Raw genomic sequence first — 27,843 nt, 5'->3', positions numbered from 1 at the left:
TTGTCCCAGAGAGTCCTAAGCTTCTCTTCAGTTTTTTTTTTTTGAATTCTTGTTTCTTCACTCTGTTCCAGTTGCATGTTTAGTTTTTCCTTTTGTTCCAAATCATTGCTTTGATTCCTGGTTTCCTTCTTGTCACTGTTGATTCCTGGATATTTTGCTTTATTTAAGTTTGGATATTGTTAATTTGTTCTTTCATTTTTTGACAAAGCTCAGTCAGCTCCATGAGCATTTTTATTTCCAGGGCTTTAAATTCTCCATTAGATATGTTGGCTATATCCTCATCACTTGGTTCTCTTTCTGAAGTTTTGCTCTGTTCTTTCATTTGGGCCCTATTTCTTTGTCTTGGGGCACCTGTGAAATTGTAAGGGGATGAGGCCTTAGGTATTTACCCAGGCAGGGAAAACCTCATTGCTGTGCTGCTGTGCTGCCTGTAGGGGAGGGGCCAGAGAGGGAACAATGCAGCTGGCCTGCTCAGCTCTAGCACACTTTCCAAGGAACCCTAGTGTGAGACTGGGAGCGTCTCCCACCTGGGAAGCCCCTGCTGTAGTCCACAGTCAGCTCGGAGTCCCAGTTTCCCGTTCAGCCAGCCTCACCCACAGTTCCTACTGCCCCATTGTGGGTTCTCTCCTTCCACTGTCTTGCCAGTCTGGTTGGGCTGGTCGACTGTTTCTTTAATTCCTTGGTTGTTGGAGTTCCATGTAGTTTGATTTTTCTGGCACTCTGGTTGTTTATTTACTTTACATTGGTTGTTATCCTCCTTTTGGTTGTTTGTGGAAGCAAAAGGTTTCTACCTATGCCTCCATCTTGGCTGGAACGCCATATTATTTCTTTAAAAGAAATTTAATAGGGAAGAGTGGAGATGATTCTCTTACTTTTATATTAAATATTTATTTTTTAGAATTTTATTTATTTATTTTTAGAGAGAGGGGAAAGGAGAGAGAAATAGAGGGAAGAGAAACATTAATGTGTGGTTGCTTCTTGTGTCCCCCCCCATCCCCTACAGGGGACCTGGCCCACAACCCAGGCATGTGCCCAGACTGGGAATCAAAGGGGTGACCCTTTGGTTCACAGGCCAGCACTCAATCCACTGAGCCACACCAGCTGGGCCTATATTTAATAAATAAATTTCAACATTCTTTGCCCATAATTTCTTATCAGTAACTTATTTTTCATCTACTTCCTGCCTAGAAATAGAAAACTAAAAATTCTATGATTTTGATCAGTGTTATCTAAAAGAAAGTTCTTACTTCTAGTTCTGTATCATTCAGGATAGAGTAGCTTATGCTGCAGCAACAAACAAACCTACAATCTATGGCTTTTGACACTGAATATTATTTTTCACTCACGATGCATGTCCTTGTGGGGCTGTGTTTCACACCACGCCCTTGCGTTTAGTCCCAAGCTAAAGCCATTATTTGAAGCTTCAGCCCCTGCAGCAGAGGGACCGAGGAGACATGGGGACATCTGTCGGCTCTTTCAGCTTTCAATGGGAAGTGACACACATCACTTCCAGTCACGTTTCATTAGCGAGAACGAGTCAGGGGAACACCATCTTGAGTGTACCACAAAGAAGAGAGAGCTGGAATATTTATGGATAGTTCTAATAGCTACCACATTTTCTATCATTTTTAACCTTTAACACTATTGCCAACCCAAATTTCTAAAACTTTTCTATGTTTTCCATGACACAAAATACTAATGGCCTTTTTCCCAGCTCATTGTTTATTGTATTTTTCTCCGACTTCTTCTCTTTTTGCAATGACCTAAGTGTAGTTGATCACTTGGATTTCTATTCTGCTTTTATTTTCCATTGTATCTCTTTGGTCTGTCCTTGAGGGACCTTATAGTAACATTTACACATTCAGATATTGACCCAGTTTTTCATCATTCATTTCCAGGAATTTGTGAGTTTTACATGTGATATGGGATATAAGGATGAATAAGATAAAACCCATACTTTGAGCAAAGTCAGGGATTAATTGAAATGGCAAACATCAGTTTCAGTAAAAATGTGTTGCGTATTTTAATAGATATATAATACATGTGTGACGCAAGAAATTGTAATTTTTGGTGTATAGGATAGCTAAGTAATTTGAAATCTGACAATATTTGAAGTTACTCTCATACAATTATGTTTAAAAAATAAAAAGTAATGACTAAAGCTCTCAAATTTTGAATAAAATCTTCCACTTACTTTTAGATGAAATTTTCTTTTTAAATATTTACATGAAAGAACTCTGGAGGAAAACTATCATAAAAAGGAACTTCCAAGAGGCATGACATTTTTTATTTAATAGTGTGTGTGGATTTTTCCTGGTTATGTTAATTTTTTCTTTATTTTCTCCAAATTGGTTAGAAAATATAAGAGCTAGTTCTGAATTCTTGAAGACCCAGCTTTGCCTGTTTATCTCTGTGTCAAGTGGAACACTACACATAGTAAAACCTTAAAAATGTTTATGAAACTAAATGAAATTAATTAATAGTCTCTCTAAAGAAAGTTTGGCCTTGCCATCCCAGTTATTACCTGGAAGTTAAAAATCCGTGTGGAATATAAATAGTAACCAAGACAAAACGGAGCCACCGTAGAGGACTAGGTTGGAGATTTGAGTCTGCCAGTGGCTCCGTCTGTGCAAGTTACCTTTCCATGCTCTGGCTTGGTTTTCTAGCTTTAAAATTTGTGGAATCATTGTGTTCACGTAGCAGTTAGATAATGGTATGGATGAGTCCAAGGTTTTACTTTTTGTACCTTTGGATCCTGAGTATCTGAGCTAAGAGATATTCTAACATCCCAAATCCCTAACTTCCAAAGTGAGTTCCTGTATACTTGTAGCATTTTGAGGGAGTGTAACAGGGTGCAGCCAAGAGGGGGGCCCCAAATAGGGATTTGGAATGGGGTCCAGAACTCAACGTGTCTGGGAAATATGAGAAAGACATATAGGATGTCCACAGGTGTGAGTTGGGAGAAGGGACACGTGGAGCAGGAACATGCAGGGCTGTTTTGTACAGCAACAGCTTTGCAGCTAACCTCTGGCACGGTCATTTAACATATCTATAACCTTTAACTGGTTTCATAGATATGTTAAGTAGCTGTGGCCATGCTCTGAGCCAGGGGATGGAAGTGACTTTCCCCCTAAGGCCAGGTCTCCTGAGTTACAGCACCTGTGTGAGAGCTTGGAGATGACTGGCTCCACACCATGGGGCCACACCTGCCCAGACACTATGGCAGCCCAGTAAAGCTGGAAGGAGATGAGAGTGCTGGCAAGTGTAGCTGATTGTGGGAGGAGTCGGAAATGGGGTAGCAGAGGAGGATTGTCACAGGGATTTAAACCCAGACTCGGCAGATATTGAGGAGACAGAACCACACTGCTTTGCCAGAGTGGGGACTCCCACAGCTTTGGTGGAGAGAATGGAACCATGTGGTTTTGGCCAGAGTGGGGACCCCTGCAGCTTTGGTAGAGGAGGACCACATGGCTTTGGGGTGCTCCCTTTGGCCCTGTGGCCTGGGAAGCAGGAGAGACTTTGCCTGGAAGAAGGGTGAAAAAAACTCTTGCCATTAGGCCATGAGAAGGTGCCACATGGCTTTGGATTAATTAGAGATCCTGCCTGGAGAGTGACACAGCCGATGGTGCCGGCAACCTGCAACATGGATGCCTATTTCTTTTCCTGAGATACGGTACCCCAAATTAGGGCAGGGGGAGAAGGAAGGGCTGTGTTCATCTGTGGGTATCCTCAAGGACTTGGATATTTTAATAAAGACATTAGGTCACTACTTTAAGTCTGTATAGCTTTAAATAAAACATTTCCTTTCCTTTTCACAAATCTCTGGCGTTAAGAGATGTCTTTCCTATGGTGACAAACAATCGAACCTAGTGGGGGGTCCTTTCTGTAATAGTATGTCGTACCCCTGCCTTGGTCCTGTGTGCGTGTGTTTTTGTAACAGGAGCATATATACGATTGTTACGGGCAGTATGTAGAAGTCAGTCTATACTTTGGAAAAGTATGCCTTTGAGTTAAATAGCCAAATAAATAAAATAAAAATAAATATTTTTTCCATGAAACCTAGACAATCATTGGCATCTCTCAAATTTAGTAGGCTGTGGAGGAGAGTAAGAGGTAAGGAGGAAGAATGGTTTGATTCCTTTCCATTTCGGGACATGTAGAGTCTCTGAATTGTATATTCCCATAAAATCAAAAATAAATTGCAATCTTATTAGTCCCTTAACACTCTGGAGAAACCCCTTATATAACAGACATGTGTTAAAATCATTTGAACTATAGAGGAAGTCATATTCAACTATCATCTGAAATTTAAGAAAAAATGTGTATTTGGAGAAAATGAATGACCCTGGGGGGTGCATCTGTTGGGTTACATCTGGAAAGGGACCATCCATTGCAAACCTGAGACATCCCAATTCAGAGGCTAAAGTCATGGGCTTAGTACTTGGAGAAAACGTGGGGCCTTTCGTGAGCAGGTGCGACCCTACGTGACTCCACAGGAAGGAGATGTCTTCGTCATGTGTTACCCATCAGTCACTGCAATGCTCCCATTGGAAACTTTCGCCACACCGCTGATGACTCAGCCATGGGCCTCGCTGTCTGGTAATGAAACGCCCTGTCACGATTGTCCTCACTCAATCACCCTGCAGCATTTAATTAACACATTCAAGTCTGGGTAGTAGTTTCTTAGGCGAGACACGAGTTTAGCTTTTTAAACACAAGTTCATTTTTTTCTCTTTACATTTTTATCTTATTTTGGCAAAGAACGGATAAAAATGAATGACTTACAAGTTCGAGACTTGTTTGGAGAATAAAAGTGAAATGTAGGAAGGATTACTTAGGCTATGTTGTTTCATGACATGCCTTAGAAATTGTAATATTCAACTTGTTGCCTTACAGCTACGCTTACATAGCTGAAAATCTTTCTGTTGCAGACTCCCTCCTTGGCTCTGAGTGCAATTTTTTTTTTCCCAGTAAAACTTAGCAGTCTTTCCATTAAATGAGTTTGAGTTTGGGACTCTGACTTCTCTTATTGTTTCTAAGGAAATTGCCAGGAAAGGTCACACACCAGCTCTTTAGAGTGAAAATAATGAATGGACATTTGAAATGAATAAGAAATTATTCTCACCCTCTGTCCCACCTATGCCACGTGTTTGCCTTGTGCCTCATTTCCCACCACTGGAAGCTCCCAGCTGAATAATCACATCCAAACTTGCTGAGTTAATTGAAGAAAGGTGCTATATAAACACAAGGTATTATTATTATGGTCATTTTCCCAGGCCTTGGGCTTCCCCACCCACTTCCTCTGAATTTACAATGAAGTGGAAAGCATCGCCTGCTCCAAAGGGATGCAGACTGTGAGAGCAAGGCCTCTGGTGCCCTCTAGTGGCTTCCTCCAGGTAGCAATCAACTGGCACGTTCAAGGGAATAATTTCTTTGTCCAGAGCGTGCCAAGCCAGTTTAAAGAGAATGGTACGTGACTGAAGCGCATATGACCTTTTAGATTAATATTTTTAAACAAATTATTTACACACATAAAAGTACCAGGCATTCTTCAGTATTTTTCAAAAATAACATTATCCTCTCGCCTGAATGGGAGAGGATAGATACAATAAATATTTTTCTTGATAATCTAATCACTCAAGACATTGTGAGGACGCATTCTTCTGTCCTCACAAGGCTGCTTTGGAGATGATGCGTGAGGGCGTGTGCAGGTACTGAGCAGACAGCCAGTTCTCTACAAACAGTTCCTGAACGCATCTCTTATCTCAGGTCTGCTGCCATCAAGCTGGGTGAAGTAGCCAGTGATTGTCCTAACTCACCTATGATTTCTTCATTCCTTAAAGAAAAGCCAGTAACCAAATGAGCGGTCTTTAAAGTTATCAATGGGTTTAATCAGCTGAGCCTCCTTTTATGGAAGAAGGTATTCCTCACCCGCCACAGCACAGGAAACACAGCAGTGGAAGCATCCGGCTTGGCCACGCTGAGAAGGCAGACTTTTACCCTCCCCATCTCCCTTCCTTCTCATTCTTACAAAGTCCCTGGCTCACCTTAAAGAAGCACAAAGCTCCAGGAAACACAGTTTTCAAAGCGGTGTACTAGTTATCACTATTGTTTGTGTAGGCTTCCATTAAAACATTGTAAAAAGGCTTATGTAGTTAATTTCCTTACAGGTGCTTACACTTTTAATCGTCCCATTGTTCTGTAATGAGCTTTTGGTTTTTCCTTGCTTCAGTCAATGGGTGCACAGAGGCAGGCACTGAAGTAGAGAAGATGAACTTCCAAGGTTCTTTTCTATCCTCAGGCTTTGAGACTTTATGAATTTACAAATAATAGGATTTGATCACACATAGTTGAGTATCAGGCACTCAACTTGATGTTGGATTCTGTTGGGCTAAAGAAGCTGGTTGAGACATCATCTAATTGATGAAACTTTGGAAAGTTATAAACAATTATATCATGAGGTAATTGGATGATGCCAAAATATATATATGAGTGCTGAAATTCATGTGACAAAGGAGTTTGGATTTTATTGCTGTTTGGAGGAAAAGGGGACAAGTACATTTTGCAGGAGTCAGAAAGGACCAGGTGAGCTGAGCTGATCCTGGAGCGTGTCTGACTTTGGCTAGACTGGGCGGGTCAGGGCTCAAGGAGGTCCCTGTAACAGAGTCTGGGGGCAGGAAGGAATGCACTGCGCCCAGCTTTGCAAGGCCGTGCGGTCTGCGGCCAGAGCAACAGCTGGAGTCAGCAGCCCGTGGCTGGACCTTGGCCTCACTCCTCAGTCAGTGGAAGGATGTTTGTGAAGACACAAACAATGTCCGGCAGTAAAAGCAATTAGTTTCTTCCCTTAAAGTGATATGAAGAAAAAATTAATCTACTCTATTCCCATGTATATGTTACTTTTACCATGCAAAATGTTGGGAGTATTACCACATATTTATGGTATGAATGCATGATTTATACTTGGAAATGTATTAAATTTTAACCTGTACCCTAAGCAGATCATTCATTTTTATATGGAAATTGGTGATGTTAGGAATTGGTGTACTATTTTCAAACCTGAGTGCATACAGCTCTGTGAAAACTGAGTCAGGTCGGCAGGTCTGGCAACTGTACCTGCTGGGTCGGCGCCACCCCCAAACAGAGGGCACCGGTCCTCAGGTGTCAGCTGTTCGGAACTGGGATTTGTGATGTTGGAAGTCTGGCTTTTCAAAGGTAACAGGTGGAGGGTGACTAAAATAAAGGGTCCAGTGCCATCTGCAGGGAACAAAGGTCTGATAGCTAAGAGGGAACATGGAAGTTAGTTGGGCTCAGAAATCCAGCAGAGATCCTGGCTTGTGAAGGGGTAATAGAAGTCTACCAGTCCACAACGAAGTGGGTGTTTTTTCTCCTCTTACATTGTTATTTTTTATTGTTTTCTGGGTTTTTTTTAAGTCTCTCAAACTGGCTCATGTGATTTCTGGCCCTGGCCCGGGCTGAGGTGAAAACAGGAAAACGCCATCCTTCCTCCTCTGCTTCCTGCCAGGTCAGCGCTCGGAAGGGCCGGCCACCCAGGGATGTGGACTCGGGTCAGTTCCTGAGAGGGAGACTTGCTGTTAATAAAACACTGTGACCCAGGCTTAGAAAGGACATTGACACAAAATCTACTGACTTGTTTTATCATACTAATTGTCCACATCGAAAAAATAGGGTAATCTCAAAAAAGACTGGAAAGGTATTTGAAAATATTCACAAACGGGGAATATTTTATTATACTTAAATTTTTTTAAAATGTGTTCAAATAAATAGGCAATAGGTTTTCCAGTGGGGAAGAGTATATGAATATCAGGAAAAAAAGCACAGAGAATTATTGTTATGTATGGATAATGTAGCTGCCAGGAAAATGAATAATGACAATTGTCTAGAACCAAGAGATTTAATCTAAATGAATAATTATAATACTTACACATGAAAATTAGTACATGTTGTCTGTAATGACAATAATAGTTATAATGTAAATAGAAAATATTCCATTTATAATATCAAAATAAATTAAAACATAAATAAAATGAATATTTTAGAAAAAAGTTGGAAGGCATAATAAGAGAACATAGTTGAGTGAGGGTATTATCTGTAGTCTTGCTGAAAAGCTCGTTTTTGCAGCCACCCCAACCTTGGGGCACCAGCCAGCAGTGAGGGACCATGAATTATTACTGTGTTACAGTCACTAACCCTCCGCTTTTCAATCCGTGCATAGAACTGAGAAGTTTGGGCTTTAAAAAGGTGCTACACTCTACCTTTAAGTTGTCCACCACTAGAAGAAGCTACCCGTTCCCCTCCAGTCCCTTGATTTCTCCTGCCCTGCCTGCTTTTCCCTTTGATGGGCCCTTTACTACGTGTGACCACAGACAGCCCACGCCACGGACAGCGCATGCCACTAGCGGAAGAGTTCCGGGCCTTACTCGTGCAGGAATTCTTCTCCGCTCTCAGCACTGACAAGGCCTGTGATAGCAGTGAAATTTCACCAGCTTCCCGGGGGGGAGGAAAGATGGTTGATGGCAATCATTTTCAGTGCTGACATGTATTAGTTTAGCTGTAAACACACGAGTCTCATGTGTTAAGAGTCCAACAAAACATCATTGTAAGCACACGAAGAGTCACCCCCGCAGCCTCTGCCACTGCTGGGGCCCAGGTGGTGTGTGTGACTGAGGAGGGGCACGAACACCCACCGGAACTGCTGCCGCTGCAGCTGCTGGAAACTAGAAGGAGCCACAGCCTCTGCTACTCCCTGTGAGTGTAATACTCGTTTCCAGTCGCAGCCTGAGGGAGGCTGTGTTTGCGCAGCACGGTGTACACCGTGCAACCACTACGTGAGCTCTGGGGCTGCGGGTGCGGATGTTTCACCAAGAAGAGTCCTTCAGGGGGATTGACGCTGGGCTGCAAAAATAGTGGCGAGAGTCGGAGAGGAGGGGAAGTCCTCTCTCAGGTATTTTCTTTCTGGAAAACATTTCAGTTCAGTAATTCCGTTTCACTTTTGTTTCCCCCCAAAATCTTAGGATCACATAATTCATTTTGAAATTATTTGAAAAAAGTTATGTTACGATACTCAGTATGTCCAGTTAGGAATAGAGTATGTATGACTCAATTGATTCACACATTCACTTATATTTTACAACAAAGGTCGCACGGATCTTATTTTATGAATGTATAATTGGCATATAATATCTGATTGGTTTTAGGTGTAAGTCATAGTGATTCAACAGCTATTTACATTCTAAAATGATTTCTGTGATGAGGCTAGTTACCATCCCTCAGCATACAAAGTTCTGACAATATTATCGACTATATTCCCTCTGCTACACGTTACACCACCATGACTAATTTATTTTGTAATTGAGAGTTTGTATCCTAATCCTCTTCACCTGTTTCCCTGACACTCAAACCCCACTGGTCACCACAGTTTGTCTCCTGTGTCTGTGAGTCTGCTTCCGTGTTTCTGTTGTTTGCTTTGATTTTTAGATTCTACTATAAATGAAATCACCTGGTATTTGTCTTTCTCTGTCTGATTTATTTCACTTAGCATAATACCCTCTAAGTCATCCATGTTGTCACAGATAGCAAGACTTCATTTTTTATGACTAATATTCTATTATATATGTGTGAGATATGTGTAACCCTATATATATAGGATTTGGTGTGTAATCCTATATATATATATAGATGGTTACTTCATCTATTATATATAGGATTTATATATATATTAATATTTTTTAATATTTATTAATATATATATATATTTCACACCATTTCACCTACTCACTCTCAGCTATTGTAGGTAATGCTGCAACAAACATAGGGATGCATATCTCTTTGAAATGGTGTTTTTGTTGACTGTGGACAAATACCCATTAGTGGAACCGGTGGATCATACGGTAGTTCTACTTTCAGTTTTTGTAGGCGCCTTCACACTGTCTCCCGTACTGGCTGCACTACTTACATTCTCATGAACAGTGTACAAGGGGTCCCCTTTTTCCCTATTCTCACCAATGCCTGTTATTTTTGGTCCTTCTATAGCAGCCATTTTGACAGGTGTAAGGTGCTATTTCATGGTCGTTTTGATGGCATTTCCTTTGTGGTTAGTGATGTTGAGCAACGTTTCACATGCCACTTGTGTCTTCTTTGAAAAAATGTCTATTCAAGATCTTTGCACATTTGTTAAAAAAATGGGTTCTTTATTTTTTTGGTATTGAGTTGTGTGAGTTCTTTACACATAGATATTAACCATTTATTGCATATACAATTTGCAAATAATCTCTTATTCAGCAGGTTCCTTTTTCATTTGGTTGATGATTTTCCTCTCTGTGCAAAACACAGCTTTCTAGTTGCTATAATCTGATTTGTTTAGTTTTGCTTTTGTTGCCTTTGCCTGAGGAAACTGGCCCAACAAAAATTGCTAAGTCTGATGTCAAGAGTTTACTGCCTATGTTTTCTTCCAGAAGTTTTATGGCTTCGTGTCTTATATTCAACTATTAATCCATTTTGAATTTATTTTCTGTGTATGGTGTAAGATAGTGGTTCCATTTCATTCTTTTGAATGTAGTTGTCCAGTTTTCCCAAGGTTGTTTATTAAAGAGACTTTTTAAAATCCATTGTATATTGTTGCCTTTTTTTGGTCAGAGATTAATCAACTATATGGGCATGGGTTTACTCCCGGCTCTCTATTGTGTTCCACTGATCTCTGTGTCTGTTTCCGTTTTGATTACTATAGCTCTGTAGTATAGTTTAAAACCAGGGACCATAGTACCTCCAGCTCTATTCTTCTTTCTCAAGATTACTTTGGATATTTTGGGCTTTTTGTGGTTCTATATAAATGTTAGGATTCTTCATTCTAGTATGGTGGAAAGTGCAAGTTGATATTTTGATGGGAAGTACATTACCTCCATAATTTATTTTGGGTAGTGTTAAAAATGTAACAATATTAATTCTTACAATCCATGAGCATGGACTGTCTTTCATTTATTGTGTGTGTCATCTTTAACTTTTTTCCAATGTCTTTAAATTATCAGAGTACAAGTCTTTCACCTCCTTCATTAAATTTATTCCTAGATATCCAATCTTTTGTATTAACTGAATGTATTGGTGTGACAATGGTGTGTAAAACCATACAGGTTTCAAGTGTACAACTCAACAAGACATCCGCACACTGCACCATGGGCCCATCACCCAGCAGAGTCTCTTTCTGTCCCCATGTCCCCCCACCCTCTGGCTACCACCACACTGTTGTTTGTGTCAGTGTGTTAAATATACATTTTTTTAATCCCTTCACCTTCTCATTGATGCCATCGTAAATGGAATTTTTAAAGTATTCCTTCTGATAGCTTGTTATTTGTATATAGAAACACAACTGATACCTGTACATTAATTTTATATTCTGTGACTTTATTGAATTCATTTATTAGGTCTAATGGGGTTTTTTTGGTGAGTTTTTAGGTTTTTCTATGTACAGTACATGTCATCTGCAAATAATGACAGTTTTACTTTTTTAAAAATTTGAATGCTTCTTTTCCCCTTGTCTGATTGCTGAGGCTAAGACTTCCAATAGTATTTTGAATAAAAGTAATGAGAGTGGGCATCATTGTCTTATTCTTGATCTTGAAAAAAAGTTTTAGTTTTTCACTGTCAAGTATAGTGTGGGCTTGTCATAAATGACTTTTATTTTCTTGAGAAATGTTGCTTCTACACCCACTGTATTGAGAGTTTTTATCATAAATGGTTACTGATCGACATAGTTGTAAGATTTTGTACACATCTGCTTTAAATCAGACAGGGGAGGAAAGTGTTAGAAACAAAAGCACATGCACACTCTGTTGCGTGTGTGCATGTGCGTGTTCTGTTCTGTTGCTGGTCTTTGTTTTGTGTGTCGTATGTTTTAGAGTCAGCCAGATGCACTCTCTTAACATTTCTTGTAGGACAGGTCTCATGGCAAGGGATCCTAACCTTTCACTACCTGCAAATGGTTTAATTTCACCAATTTTGGGAGGATAATTTTGTTAGATACAGAATTCTTAGTTGACCTTCTATTTTTAGTACTTTTAATAGATCATTCCACTGTTTTTGGCCTTAATAGTCTCTGATGAGAAATATCCTGTTTACCTTAACTTTCTTATACATGATGAGTCAAAAGTGACTTTCCACCTTCAGTATTCACTGTTTGTCTTGACCTTTGATAGTTTGACCATCATGTTTCAGATGACCATCAGAGTTTTGAAAAAGTTGAATTTGACTTTTTGTTTTTTAACCAGTATTCTTGGTTAAGCCAATTCTGCCATTCCAATAAAGTTCCTGGCATGGATTTTTAAAAAACAGCAGTTTAACTTTTTATAAGCTTTAGTAGGTTTTCCCAAATTACTCCTCCTATCATTTGCAAATAAAGCAGGTTTTCCTTCTAAACTGTTTCTAAAGTCAATTCCAGAATAATATTCCAAGACATTGTCTAAGTCAATGGAAGACTATTTTTAGAATAATTAAAGAAGACAACTATGGGAGTGAGGAGCAGGCTGGGTGAAGGGGGGCATGGAGTGGGAAGTTGGGACCACTATAATATCATAAACAATAAAAGTGTTAATATTATTCACTTACTCAGGTAATAAATAAGGGCTGACTTTCTGATTGGTTTTTAACTGAGAGAAACCTGCCTACCAGGCCAGGTCCTTGGATTTGACATGAGCTGATGTAACAGAGCTTATGCTGATATGTCATTATTGACACACTGCATGGTTTTTATGAACAGTTTAGATTGTCTATCACATCTATTTAAGACCCCGTTCATATCATTTCAAGTGTGAGAGTCACTTGGAAGTTTTAGAAAATAGCTATGTGGTCTAATAAACAATCCTTTGCTGTTAAAAAAATAATTAAGGAAGATAACTTTCAATGGTGAATCCTTTGAAGGCAGTAACATTCACACGGATTCACAAACTGTGAATTGACTTAAAAAGTATTCTCATTTTATCAGTGCAGTCTTGTTTAAAATACACCACATTCAGAGTTAGCTGAGTTCACATTCTGCCTATGTTGCTCACCGGTTGTGTGATCTTGGGCAAGTTCTAGAACTTCATTGAACTTCAGTTTTGTCCTGCTTAAGTGCATAGCAATAATAATGTCTTGCTTATAGGCATAATGTGAGGGCTTTAAATATAATTTATTTAAAGCACAAAGCCTGCCACAATGAAGATGCCCTCAAAATGGTGGTTATGTCCATCTGTACTGATTCCTAAGTAACCAAAGTAGGAGCAGAAGCACAGTAATTCTCATCCCACTCATTATTGTACTGTTTTCAATTTTGTGAATTGATAGGTTGCAGGCTTTTTAAGGAATAGTGTTTATGCATCCTCCATAGAACCCAGGTATATGAGAAGTGGGGAAGAGTTATTTAATAAAATTTATTTCCCATATTTTTTTAATGAGACTACTAAGTAGTAGACACAGAAAAGTAGTAATTAGTGAGTTCTTTAATCTGCCTTGTCTTGGTGTTTCATAGAAGGTTTGGTCACTAGGTGGCAGCAGTACACAGGGAAGGGCCGTGCAGAGCACCTGCCTGGAAGACGGCAGTTGCACACACCGGAACACAGCCAGCTTGTAGGCTGTGCAGTTGCTGGTAATGGCCTGAATGACTGCCTACTTGTCACCAGGCATACATTTCACAGCTGGCACTAATGAAGCAAAGCCAGCTCCTCTCCTTAACCACCCCATCTGGCTTCTCAGTGTGACAGTTTAAATCTTTTTTTTTTTTAGTGGAAAAATATTCCTGAATGAACAATATCCTTCAAAAGTGCTCCCGTTGCATTTCGTATTACCTCCTGCTTCAGATCAAATCACCTTACCTTCGACCTTTTCTGTAACTGTGTCATGAATCCCTGGTAAGAATATATACACTTATTACCTTTAGCATTTTTCAATTTATGTTTATCATCGTTCTCCAAATTTAGTATTCTTCTTCTAGAGGAGATACTTGTTTTAATAATTCAGAACATACTGGGACTAGCTGGAAGTTTGAGAATACCTTTCATATTAGAATAATTACAGGTCCACAAAAAAGCTATAAAGAAAGTACAAAGGAACCTCATACACGCCCCCAGTGAGGATATTCTGCCTCTCTTTGAAACACTGAAGGCCAGTGCCATTTCGTGCACAGGTGAGAGAATGAAGTGTTCACCAATAATTACTCCAGAGATGATCTCACCTGTGAATGGATTGTGTAGGGTGGTTTAATCAGATACTATTTTCCAGATGAAACTTTCTGTATCTAGTTCTGCCCAGAAAAATCAGTATTTGAAATTTACTTTTGCTTATTTAAGATTTCAAACCCAGTTGTTTTGTTACAGACCAGACTGGGGGATGGGGCTGAACAATAGAAAAGATCCCCCTTTTTCTCCGGGGTTCCTCCCCTGCACTAGGTTTGCTTTGCCTGCGGCCAGAGGAAAGACGTCTTTCAATACCAGAGATCGGTGAAAAGAGAAGGAATTATTATTTATTTAAAAGTTATGCAGACTAAAGTTCTTTAGAATACCCATAAACGCGCACAGTCCTTCCTTCTCCCTCTGCCTGGTCTGGGGTACCGTATCTCAGGAAAGAAGTCCAAGATTCAGGCTCCGGGCACCATCCATGTGGCAAAGGGAGCACTTCTAAAGCCCTGTGGTCCTGACTCTCACCAAAGCTGCACGGTCCCAACAAGACACCCAAGCCATGTGATTCCTCTTCCAAGATGCCAAAACCACGTGGTCCCCGAAAAAAACGCCAAATGACTGCTGCACCTTGATTTAAATCCCAGTGCCAATCTTCTTCTGCAGCCTCATTTCCGGCTCCACCCGCAAGTGGCCACAGCTGCCGGTGTGGCCCTACGGTGCAGAGCCAATCATCTCCATGCTCTTCTGGATCCTGTTACAACCCTTATTTGGGGCTCCCCTCTTGGCTGCACCCCGTTACAGTTTCTTATTATCATTTTGAGACTCCTTTCGGACCTCCCTATGTGCCTTTCACTCCCAAACCTCAAAGGATCTTCATATATTTACTCTGTACTGAAATCTTTATCAATAGATGAAACAGACATTACTCTGTCAATGTCACATATTTTATAGATAATTAAGGAAGGTATTTTAAGGACAATTAGATGGACTACATGAAAACTAAATAAACACAGGAATTTATAAATGATTAGTTTGCCTTCAAGTTTACTGTTCTTTCTTCTTCACCTTGCTTGTTTTACCTCATAGAAATACAGTGAATGGTATTCTGTCAATGCGTTTTGGAAGGAGGTAACAGTGAACTAGACCCTGAGGTTCTGAGCAGCATCTAATCTGAAGGCTAGGGATTTGAAGACACATTATACTTTTAAAAAAGACTTTATTATTGCTATGCACTTAAGCAGGACAAAACTGAGTCTCAGTGAAGTTCTAGAACTTGCTCAAGATCACACAACTGGTGAGCAACATAGGCAGAATGTGAACTCAGACAGCTAACTCTGAATGTGGTGCGTTTTGAACAAGACTGCACTGATAACATGAGAATATTTTTTAAAAACAATACAGAGTTTGCAAGTCCGCGCGAATGTTACTGCCTTCAAAGGATTCACCATTGAAAGTTGTCTTCTTTCATTATTTTTTAACAGCAAAGGATTGTTTATTGACCACAATAGCTGTTTTCTAAAACTTCCAAGTGACTCTCACACTTGAAATGATCGAAATGGTGTGCTACTTTATAGTTTTGAGTAAAATCCCTTAAGCTGGGCTATTCCTTATAAATATCCTTTTAGGAATTAGTGCTATACAGAATTTCTCCTTGCCCAACACGGACGCACACCCTCTGCAAAGTCGAGGTCCTCGATCCCAGTGACAGGAAAACCCTGACACCCTGTTTCATGTGCAGAGGGAGTGTGTCAATTTCTAAGAGCACAAATGTGTGTCTGACTTCAGGAGAGACTACATCTGTACTCAAATCCTGTGATTATGAATCTTTCCCCCTCTCTCTTTATCCTGGTTTCTTCGGTGTTGCTATCCTCTGGCTCCGTGGGTCCTTCTGCTGACCCTCTCCCCGCAACCCAAGGCAGCTTCAGTATTTTACCTCAGGGTGGCCAAATGGCTGCTGTGGTTCCAGTCTCCAAACATTGTATTACATCCCCTAAGGATAAAGAGAGATCCTCTTCTGGAAGTACAAACAGAAGATCCCAGGCAAATCCTGGGATTTATCTTTTCTTTTTGTTCCGAATAGCATATTTGTTGGGAACTGCTCTATCTGGTTTCAGGAGTTGTAACCGCCCCCTATGGATAAGGCTGAGTGAGCGACCTCCGGACTCTGAGCCACTAAGGAGACAAGGCTTATCTCCCTGGCAGCAGCGCTGCTTCTGCTTCGTCCATCTCTGCCCCCAAGGCTTGGTCAGTTCATCAATGACGGGTAAGACCCCTCAGAGAGGGGGGCAACCTAAGCCAGACATGATCACTTGGGAGGCCCTCAAGGAAGGACTTGGGGGGCTGCAGCAAAGAGAGGGTGATGGACCCTTACCCCTTGCTATTCTGAAATAGCCTGAGTCCCCATTTCCATCTGGGAGAAGCGCTTCCTGGCTCTAATCCACTTAAGCCTAAAAACCCATGATGAGGAAGGCAATGCAGCCCTTTGCCAGCTAGAGTGGGTTCCAGGGTGATCGGGGATAAGAAAGAATATGTAAAATCCTGTGAAGCCTGCTTTGCTGAGAGTGCTTTCATTCGTATGATAAGGGTCCGACCAGGAAATGAGTATGTCTCCCAAAGTTTTTGCAACCCCCTTACCTGACAGATACTGACTCAGATGAAGCCCTCAGATTTCTTTGAAATGTTATCTATTGTTTGATCCTTGCTGCCTGACATTGATTGATGAGCTTTACCTGTATTCCCATGTGTTACGAACCTAACAGAAGCCATTGAGGAAGGGGCTCCTGGTCTTTCTCTTGTGAGAGATTGCCCACCTCTCCTCCCCAAGCAGATCATATCTTGGTAGTTTCATTTTCATCCGTGGTGGACAGGGGGACTTGCAGGCAAAGTTGCCCCCACAGGTATTGTGACTATCCCTCAAAGCGTACAGAGCAAGAGATAAGATTTGCTTATTGCCATTAAGCCAACTAGGGTCCATTCCTACAGCTCAGAAGGACCTGCTCCTTCCCAAGTGCCGTGCTGCTGGAAGGTAGCAGGGGGGACTCTCCAAAGGCTTTTGGTGGAAGGAGAGGGAAGCAGATACTGGGTGGCAGTCAAGGAGTGATGTCCCCTGGACTGTGCAGTTGTTTTCAGGCTTCCTTAGCGTACTATTTCGTCAACTATTACTTTCTCATGTTTACCCATAGTTTGCCTTGTCTCTTTGAATTGGAATATTTGGGGTGAGATTTATAATAATCGATTTTTTTCTGTAGGATCACGGCACTTATCAAGAATAACATCTGATATGACTTCCTGGCCACAGCACTTACTCACCATGTGACTTAGCCACATTCTGGATTTTCTGAGTCCAAAGTTCTTCAACAAGAAGAGTAACAGACTGACAGCTGTCAGTGGGGAGGGGCTTGGGGCCGGGTGAAAAGGGTGAAGGGAATAAGTAAAAAAAAAAAAACCCAAAACAAAAAGACTCATGGACACAGACAACTGTAGGGAGACTGCCAGAGGGAAGGGGTGGGAGGAAGTAGAAGAAGGAAAAGGCAGGATAAATGGTGACAAGCACACAATGCAGTATGCAGATAATGAAAAAAATAACAGTTCTTAAACTGCTTAACTCCTGAGGGACTGAGATAGCAAGGGAAAGCACCTTCGTGAGAATTAATTTCCTTTTGTTTCATGAGCTACCTGGATAGGCGGCTCAGGTACCTCATCTGCCTGAGTTCTAGTAGGGTTTGGTATTGAAACATATCTTCCAGAAAGTTCTCTCTCCACCTCATTGATGTTCCCAATGACTTTGTCAACTGGACATGGTTTTATTCAAGGACTGTATTCTCCTCCACAGGAGCATCGTGTAACTGGAGGAATGGGGCCACCACCCACCACCTCTGCCCGCAGAGGAAGGAGGAGGATGGCCTTTGGCCGAGCCTTCACTCCAGTCCTAACAAGTGATTGTTTCAATAGTTTTAATGGGATTTTGTGGAGCCAAGAGAATGCCTAATGAGAGGCTTGTTGTTCAATATTGTTTGTTTCTTGTTATCTTCAAGCCTGAGGAGGAAACTTTGGAAAACCAGGGGTGAAGGAAATAACTGAAACTGCTCTTCATAGTGAGATAGGGCCCTGAACCCAGAGGAGTAGATTTCCACCAGGACAGTTTTGCCCTCAAAGGACATTTGTCAATATTGGCGAGGGGTGGCGGCATTGGCATCTGGTGGTACAGTGCACAGCACAGCCCTGACGTGACAACAAGGAATTACCCGCCTCTGCTCAAGAGTGTCACTGTAGATGATGGGACAGAAACAAACTGTAGGGAGTTTTTTTTCCCTACAGTCTGTAAGATTGATGTGTCCTTCAGGAGGGGTGTGTGAGTCTGTTTGACTAAACAGCTATCTGCTGAATAATCTACACTTGTTTATTCTCCAGATTATTCAGCATAAGTGAAATAAGTCAGAGAAAGACAAATAACATATGATGGCACTTGTATGTGGAATTTAATGAATAAAATAAACTGACAAATGAAATAGAAATACAGGCATGGATGCATGGGACAGACCTACAGCTGTCAGAGGGGAGGGGATGGAGGGGACTGGATGAAGATGGTGAGGAGATCAGCCAAAATCTTACAGGCTCCTAACCCACAGGCACAGACAGTGCGGTGCTGATAGCCTGCAGGAAAGGGGTGGGTGGGGCATGGGCAAAGGGGGGGAGTGGGGACAGAAAGAGACTCCGGGTGACAGGCCCACGATGTCACCTGCAGATGATATTTTACTGAGTTGTACATTGGAACGTGTAACCCAGTGAATTCAATAATTAAAAAGAAGTGAATTTATATAAATCCCGGGGTTAGATTTGGAAAGGGTTTGGATATGGAGTGCCACTGCCTTCTTTAGACCATTTTACAAGGCAGGGTGGAAAACAAAGAAACTGACCTGCCTGCATCGCCCTTATTGACACACAGTGGCTGAAGACTGAGGTCGGCGACAAGAGGGGTGGCGAGGGGCGGTGCCGGAAGAACAGCCAGTGGGGCAGAGCTGGGGGGGGGGGTGTGTATGGGGGCCTCACGAGGCCTATGTGGTTCTCCGAGGTTTCTTTGTGCCAGCGTCTTATTCTCTGCACACCTCTCAGCTCGGTTGTATTTGTTTGTTTCATGTGCGTGTATGTACATATAAATATAAACATATATAAGTAAATATATACATAATTTTCTATAACACTCCTACTGATGCCGTACTCAGTATTGGATGCTACTCGTTTCCCTGAAGGCATATATGCCTTTTCTGTTCATGTTTTGGGGGCTGGCATTTTACCTGGTCTTCATATTGTTCTTGACTATAGTTTTGTTTCATGGCCTGACTTTCTACATTACTTGTTTAGTGACTGCTCACGTTCCTGCTTGAGAGCTAGGGAAAAACAAAAGCGGAGTCCTGCCAGGCCTTATGTAGCTAGGATAAGAGAGAAAGTAATAATTACGGTTCTGGATCCGTCCAAGGTTTGATGAGCAGAGTTGAAAATGGAGTCTGCCAGGAAAATGTGTGCTCATGGAGACCTGCCAGACATTAGGGGAGAGGGAACCATAAATATTTACATCCGAAGGACAAATCGGGTGTGCAGCAGCTCCAGGTCACACCTGGCTGGTTCCTGCATCACCTGGAGGAGGTTATAGAATATGCGTGCCTGGCCCCACCGCAGACGTCTCAGTGAACACCATCCAAGAATCTGCATTTTGAAAAGCCTCCCAGGTGATTCTGATGATCTGTCAGGCGTGTGCTGCTGAGCTCCGCGGGCTTCTGGGGAAACGCTGCCTCGCAGGCTCCACTGCACTCATGGGTCTTGTCGTATCTGCAGACGGGCTCTCGGCGCCTGAGCGCTGCTGGGGCCCAGCCTCATACGTACCATGAGCCCTTCTGCACCCCTCGGGGGCCGGGCCTCTTCGCTGTGTTTCTGGCTTTAGGCAGAGTGCTGACCTAAGGCAGAGGTCCCACCAAGTTAGACAAGCCCTCGCTGTATTTTCCTTGGCTTATTCTAGTGGTCCAAAAAGAGAAGAGATTAATCTTTCAAACTTCCCACAATGGCAACTCTGTATTTTTTTCATAAAATATGCTCCATAAAGAAGGAGTGATTTCCAAGCCTGGGAAGTCTCTAACATTTGGCAGGTATTTTATTTTGTTGTTTTTGCTTATAATGAACTACTCCTGAATGGCTTGGCCCCTCTCATTGCTTCCTGCTAGACACTGTGAAGTCTGCAGGATATTTGTAGTATGATTTTCAGGGTAATTGAGATAATTAGACACAACAGGGCCTCACTATTTAAAGAAAAATCTTGCCCCCCAACCTGTATATAGTAAGTCTCCTAATCTTCCATTATTCATGATTTCTTTTAGAAATTTAAACATCTTTATTTGGTTTTCTGTTTACTGCATTTTCCTAGTTTTTTAAACTTTGCTGTTATTGGAAACACTTTTTTGTTACTAAAGAATCAATTAGTGTGGTACTATATGGCTTAAAAGTAATGTTTCCAAGGTCCCTTTTGGCTTAGACATATTTAGTGTTCTTCATTTGGTACCCTACTGTATATGAAGTATAGTTGGCACATATATTTAAATGTATAAACACAGAGCTTGTCATTTGAAAATGTAAAAATAAAAGCCAGCATGGTAAAAAGCAGGCTTCACTTAATTCATCATTAAGTGAACTCTGAGTTTACATTCATATACTAATGTATATGAGTCAATAAGCAAAAATTTTACCTACCTACACCTCAGGATCATATCTTCAGGGACTGGTATAGAAAATTAAAGCTATGCGAGCTTACAGTACTCCAAGGGTACAAGACTCCAAGGGTCCGATAGAGAGCTTACAAGACTCCAAGGGTCCGATAGAATTCTGTCCCTAGTGATTACTATATTTTGCCATGTGTAATGCACCCCCATGTTTTGTGTGCATTATACACGGGACTATTATACCCATGGTATGTGGTCATTATACCCACAGATAATGTGCAACCTTCTTTTTCCTTCAAATATTTGGGCAAAAAATTGTGCATTATAAATGGCAAAATAGGGTAGGTGTCGTGGGTGGAGCCCTCAGAAGCAGAATTAGCGCCTTTACAACAATAAATAAATAAATAAACAAACAAATAAATAAATAAATAAATAAACCCGGGGAGCTTGTTCACGCCTTCTGCCATGTGGTGACACAGCCAGAAGTTTGTGACCTGAACCAGGGCCTTTCCTGGCCCCCTGACCTATGACTTCCAGCCTCCAGAACCATGAGAAATAAGCTTTTGTTGCTTACGAGCTACCCGTCTGTGGTATTTTGTAATAGCAGCCTGCATGGAGTAAGATACTTGATACAGTGTTCAATATCTATTACATTTATTATATCATGCCCTTGCTCTAATACCAGCCTTCAGTATTTGTTATCCATGTACTAAAATTAAAGTTACTCAGTTTGGTGTTCTCAGTAACTTTTGTGAACTGTCTATAATCATTCTTTCAAGTCTCATTTTCATCCAGTCTATGAAACTCGGCCTCACATAGTATCCTTATTCCCGAGAAAAAGGCCTTAGTTCAAGTGTTTTCATGCTTCAGAGAGGCAACCAAACTTTAAAATATATAGATATAGATATAGATACAGATACAGATATAGATAGATATCTATATATCTGAGTTCTATTTTATCACCTACCATTTCATTTACATGGGACCCAAACCAAAACAGCCTATTTTGAGCTCATCCCATTTTTTCAGCTTTTTATAGGCACTGTTTGCCTTGCCAGACACCTTTTTTCTATGCTTATACCTTGTTATGTCAACCATGTTGAAAGTCCCTAAGTGCAGAAATGTGGAGGTCTGCCTTTTTGTACTCTTACAGCACACGCACGGTGCCTCTCACCCCACGCTCAAATAAGTGCTTAATGGATTAATACACCAAACAAAGTCAATACAGTATATGTGCAAGTGGATGTCTAACTGATTACTTATAAAAGCATTTTTTCAGCCTGTGAATAAAACAGGTTAGTATTTATTTCAGTCATTTTTTCCAAAAAGCTTTATTGTTTCTATTTGTTCCAGGGCATGGGAGAGGCTCCAGGCTGGTTAAAAGGCTGCCTAGTGGTTTCAGGGAGAGGCTCAGGCAGAAGCCAGAGACCTGGGGTGGGGGGCGGAGGGGCCCCTCAAAGGCCTCTGGGCTCCAAAGGCTCCCAGTTGTGCTTGAGGGGGAGTCTTTCCCAGAGACATTGCCCAGCCCAGCCTGGGGGCTGGGCAGCCTGGGGGCTGGGCAGCCTGGGGGCTGGGCAGCCTGGGGGCTGGGCAGCCTGGGGGCTGGGCAGCCTGGGGGCTGGGCAGCCTGGGAAGGTGAGTCAGGTGGCCGCCTGTCTTCTTGATGAGTTTCACCTGTTCATCCAGGACATGGTTTTCCAGGAAGTCACAGAGCTGAGGGTCTGTGTGGGCAGAATCCATGGCCTGCAGATCCACAAGGACCTGCTTCAGGTTCTTCTCCAGGACCACAGTGGCTTCCCTGGTATCATGGGTGTCACCCACTCATCATGAAATGGCTTCTGCTCGTCCTGGAAGAGGGCAGGGCACTGAGCTGGTTTTGCATCTTTAAGAGACACTGGGTGCCCTCCCACTTCTTCTGGGCCAACTCCAGGAGGAAGTGGCCCACACCCTCCAGAGCCAACATCTCGTTGGTTGAAATAGGAGCCCAGAGAGAGGTAGGTATATGAGGCCCACATTTGCAGGGTGACCAGGTGGTTGACCGTGACCACCATCTCAGTGGAATGATTCTGATGAATTTGGAGCTCGTGGTTGCTCAGCAATAAGGAATTAAGTTAAAAAAAACAGTGTTGGCTAGTGTAGGCGCCTAAGCATTGTGAGATGGTTCCAAAGGTGGAGACTGGAAAAGAGGTCGGGAGGTGGTTGGAAGCTAGCAGAAGAGCCATCCTTGGTTCTGTTCTGTCCCAACACTGTTGAGACGGGAAGCAGATCTGAGGGACCACTGAAGACACTGAATCCCCAGTTAATTTTTTTCCCATTTCTGTAATATATTTGAATAACATGTGAGTTTCTTCATCAGCTAATTTCAATAATCCCTGCTTTTAATTTGTCAAGCACAATTCAAAGGTGTTAACTTGTAATTCCAGCTAAAAATACTGGGATATTTTTAGCTGGAATACTGTAATTCCAGCTAAAAATCAAAATGTGATTTTACTCATATGCGGAATCCAATGAGCAAACTGAACTCACAAGCAAATAGAGACAGACTCACAGACAGAGAGCAGGCCGACAGCTCTAGGAGGGAATGAGGGGGTGGAGGGACTGAGCAAAAAGGAAAGAGGACTCATGGGCACTGACAACAGCGTGGTGATTGCAGGGGGTGGGGGATATAAAGAAAATAAATGGTAATGGAAAAACACAATAAAAATACATTACCTATTGAATCTGAAGTTTAAATGCTAAATAAATAAATAAAATAAAGCAGTTTTCACTGAATAGCCCTGTTTTGGGGTTGAACTTTGGAAAGAAAAATATCTCTATTTGTCCAAGAGCTTGAAGTTTCCAGAATTGTGAAGAAGTTATAGTGCAGTCAAGTTGGTTTACCCAGGAGCCAAACATTCGAAGGAACATATGTTTGGCAAATGAGTGGAATGTTAGATGATGGGCTTAAGTAATCACACAATAAATCTGTTGCTGAGTATTTCAGGATTGAGAAGTCTGCAGCTGAATGCAACTGGGATCAGGAGCCTAAGGGAATAAGCAGAACCTGTAATTGCGGCCATTTATTCTGCATTTCTTTACACTGACCATGATCGTGAGCTCTTTTCCCATAGAAAATAGACGTCTTCTCTGCATTATTCTATACCTAACTAAAAAGTAAAAAGCTGTTTATTTCCAGGGTTGTTCAGTAACCTCCTATACCACAGCCAATCACTCTCACACATTCTGCCTGTAGAGTCAACTGCAGCCATGAAGCCGTGACACAGATCTCTCACTTAATGTCCTGACCACCCCTGAGGTCACATTTCCCAACTATCTGGAACTCACCTAAATGTCCTGCGAGGACCAGACAGAAGTGTGAGGACCTGGCTTTCCCCTTCAGAATCTTCAGAAAGTCACGTCACATTTCTGTCTCACTTAAAATTCACCACCTCCCCAAAAAGAAACAAACAAGGAAAGAAAAATTCTCATGGTTTTAATTAAACAAAAGCAAAATACAAATTTTTTTTTAAGATTTATTTATTTATCTTCAGAGGGGAAGGGAAGGAGAGAGAGAGAAACATCAATGTATGGTTGCCTTTCATGCATCCCCTGCTGGGAACTGGCCTGCAGGGAACTGGCCTGCAACCCCAGTATGTGCCCTGACTGGGAGTCGAACCACGATTGTCTGGTTCGCAGGCCCGCGCTCAATCCACTGAGCTACACCAGCCAGGGCGCAAAATACAAATTTATAGCAGATCATTTGGAAACAAAAAAAAGAAAACAAGAAAGGAAGGAAAGGTTCTCATATTTCCACCCATCTATAATGAACCTCTATTAAAAATGTATTTTTAGTTTTTTGTTAGACTATGTAACATATCTTTATAAAATTTGGATCACTCAGTACTATTTTATAATCTTCTAAATTTAATACACAATGTGAAATGTCATAACATGTCATACACTATGTGTCTTCTATATAGCATTTACATATTCTAGTAATATTCCAGTATCTTGCTATTTTATATTATAACTAATCTTTTAAGAATTAATATTTATGCCTCCATTTATAACTATTGTAAATACTTCTGTAGTGAACAATCGTGCCTATTTTATGCTCCATTCATGGTAAGTCCTTACCATATTCACACTGCATCACACAGGTAAGTTCTTTGCTCCCCTTTATTTATTTTTTCTGTGCATGTACTTTTCTTTTGAATTTAGGAGGAGTTCGCAAGCCTATTTTTTTGATTTCCTTTAATATCTAAACACTTCATTGCAGATTATATTTTTATCTCTAGAATACTTATTATTTTAGCTTTACTCCCCCTCAGAGAGGCCTGGCCTAATTTCAGAGTGTAAATACTTGTAATTGTTTTCTGTGTCTGTAAGTGTGCTTGCACACTTGCAGGAGGGAGGAGAAGGGAGAGAGCAAATGAGCAATGGAAGTGGGTTGTTAAAAGAAGCTCTAATAGATCCATAAGAAACATTTTTTATGTTGAAATCATAAGACATGCTAGCATCTGAAATAAATTGAATGCTAAGAACTGGAAGTGCCTGAAAGTGCAGGAATGAATACTCGCCCAGTTATAATCTTTGGCATAAGGCAGGTTGGGTGCAAAGAGCTGGAGGCATGTTATGCTAGGCACTGGATGGATAGTAACAGTTAAGTCTTTACAACAAAAAGTTCTTTTCCACTTATATTAAAACCCATTTGAGAAAAACTTCTGTTATCTCTCTATCCTACTGTGATATTGTGATATAATTAATGCAGATTTTGATCTTTGTCTTTAGCTCCTGGCCAGAACTCCTAAACTCCATGTAATGTCCTAGGTTTCAAGAGAAAAAGGAACATCTTTGGTTATAATATTTTTTGTCCCTGATTCACAAAATAACTTTAGAGCTCTAAAGGTGAAAGGAGTATCTTCTCTTATTCACAGAAGTCCTTTCAACCTCACCTGAGTTTATGTTAATCAAGTGACTTTTGGAAAAAGTCCTCCCCCATGCCTTGCCCTGTTCCTCTCTTTGGTTTGACTGTCCCCGAGTTGTCTCCTTTCAGATAAACTAGTAATAGTGAACAAAGCACTTTCCTGGGTTCTCCGAGTCAGTCCAGCAAATCATTGAACCTGAGTAGTCGTTTAAACAACTCCAATTTACAGCTGGTTGATCAGAAGTAGGGGACACCTGACCTTGTGATTGTCGCCTGAAATTGGAGCAGTCTTATTGGACAGGGCCCTTAACCTGTGGGATCAGCTATCTTCAGGGGTCAGAACCAATCTGAACTGCAGGGCACCCAGTTAATGTTAGAAAATTGGTCCGTGTTGAGAAACCCTCCACACATGTGGTGGTAGAATTACTGAATAGTGGAGAAACAGCTATTTTCCTTTTCCTTTTGTATTACCACCAAAATGAAGTGTTCCAAATTTTGTTTTAATTATTGGAATAATAGAGCACTTGACTTTTCTGAGAAATTGAGAGAATCTCCGAATAGCCACCTCTGAGTCATGTATTCATTTATTTATCTACTTAGTGCTGAGTTATTAACACACTTTGCAGTAAAGACTAGATACTGAGCTGAGCACATAGGGTTGAGTTATTGTGAATACGGCCCATGGTAAATTAAATCTGAAAGTATTAGAGTGATCAACTAAGACATTTTGTTGAATTAGAGTATTGACAATATAGGATAAGCTGGAATTCAGAAAAATGTTCATTAAAGTTCCTGAAAAAATGGTTTAATTTTTTATCCATGAATCAATCATTTGTGCTTAGAATCGAAACACCAGGGCCAATTATTGGGTTGGCCAAAAAGTAACTTAAGTTTTTTCCATAAAATGAAAGACACATTTTTCATTTTCACCAATAACTTTATTGATTTGGATATTTTGAGTATGTCGGCTATCTCGGGCTACTGGCTTCTGATGCGGACCCCAGCTTGTGGGGTCTGTGACATTGTGCGTGGGGGAGAGACAAAAGGGAGAGCATGGCTTTTTCTTTCAAGGGGAGCAAAAGCCGGGGCCCCTGCTGTGACTGGCCTTTATTGGGTTTCTCTGTACATTACATGATGGTCCTCATTTACTATGCACAGGTTGCTTTAGGTGGTTACCTTTTACAGAAAACAAAGGAGCTAATGCTGCCAATCACATCACAAGAGGGTATTTGCAAGTGAAAAAGCAACACTTGTCCTTGGAAAGTTTAGCATGGATTTTAGGAAGTTATTTTGCAGTAAATGTTTGCCATAAGTCCAAGTGAGGGAGTTTTTAGCAAAAGCAAGACTCAAAGCGGCCTAGGCACATTGCAGGCCTGATTCCCCACGGGAGAACCTATCCGTGGGCATGGGTCCTGTGCATCTCTGAGTGGGAGCTGGGCCCATGCCACACAGAATGGTCTCCTACAGCTTCTAGTGGGTAGAAGCCAGGGGTACTGTTAAACATCTTCCAATGCATAAGACAGCCCCACAGCAAAGAATTATTTGGCCAAAATATCAGTTGTACCAAGAAACTTCTCAAACAACTTTTGACATGTTTGATCAGTCACAGCACCTTCTCCATACACTGCACAAATCCTTTTTGTGTTTCAGTTGTGTTTTTACCTCTGTTGAAATGATACAACATAATATGCCAAAATGTTGCTTATTTTCTTACATCTTCAATATTAAAATGGCTGCACAAAAATTCACTAATTTTGATAAGTTCTCTTTTAAAATTCACACTAATATGACATCTGTCACAATACAATCTTACAACATTGTTTTCGAGTAAAGTTAAAGACAACTACGACTACTAGAGCCATCGTATGGGAAAAAACCAAGCAAACTTTTTGGCTCAACCCAGTATCACATTGGTCTCAAAAGTAACATGATGACAATCAACAGAAATCTTACATGAAGTATTTTGTTCTTATTTTGATATCTTAACATTTGCTTAATTTGTAGACTCTATCTTCCCATAGCGCTGTAAATTCTGTCTTTCCTCTACTATTTGTGGGACAGGCAAATA

General features: G+C 41.2%; 1 pseudogene; it reads right to left on the bottom strand.

Annotated features, from left to right (window-relative positions):
- Positions 1-22,323: 22,323 nt before the first annotated feature.
- Positions 22,324-23,956, bottom strand: LOC128627850 (ferritin light chain-like; annotated as a pseudogene).
- Positions 23,957-27,843: the final 3,887 nt, after the last annotated feature.

The sequence above is a fragment of the Artibeus jamaicensis genome, unplaced genomic scaffold, assembly GCF_021234435.1.
Source record: "Artibeus jamaicensis isolate MK-2021 breed Jamaican fruit bat unplaced genomic scaffold, CSHL_Jam_final contig_477, whole genome shotgun sequence".
Taxonomy (NCBI): Eukaryota; Metazoa; Chordata; class Mammalia; order Chiroptera; family Phyllostomidae; genus Artibeus; species Artibeus jamaicensis.
This window is presented reverse-complemented; position numbering and strand designations above follow the sequence as displayed.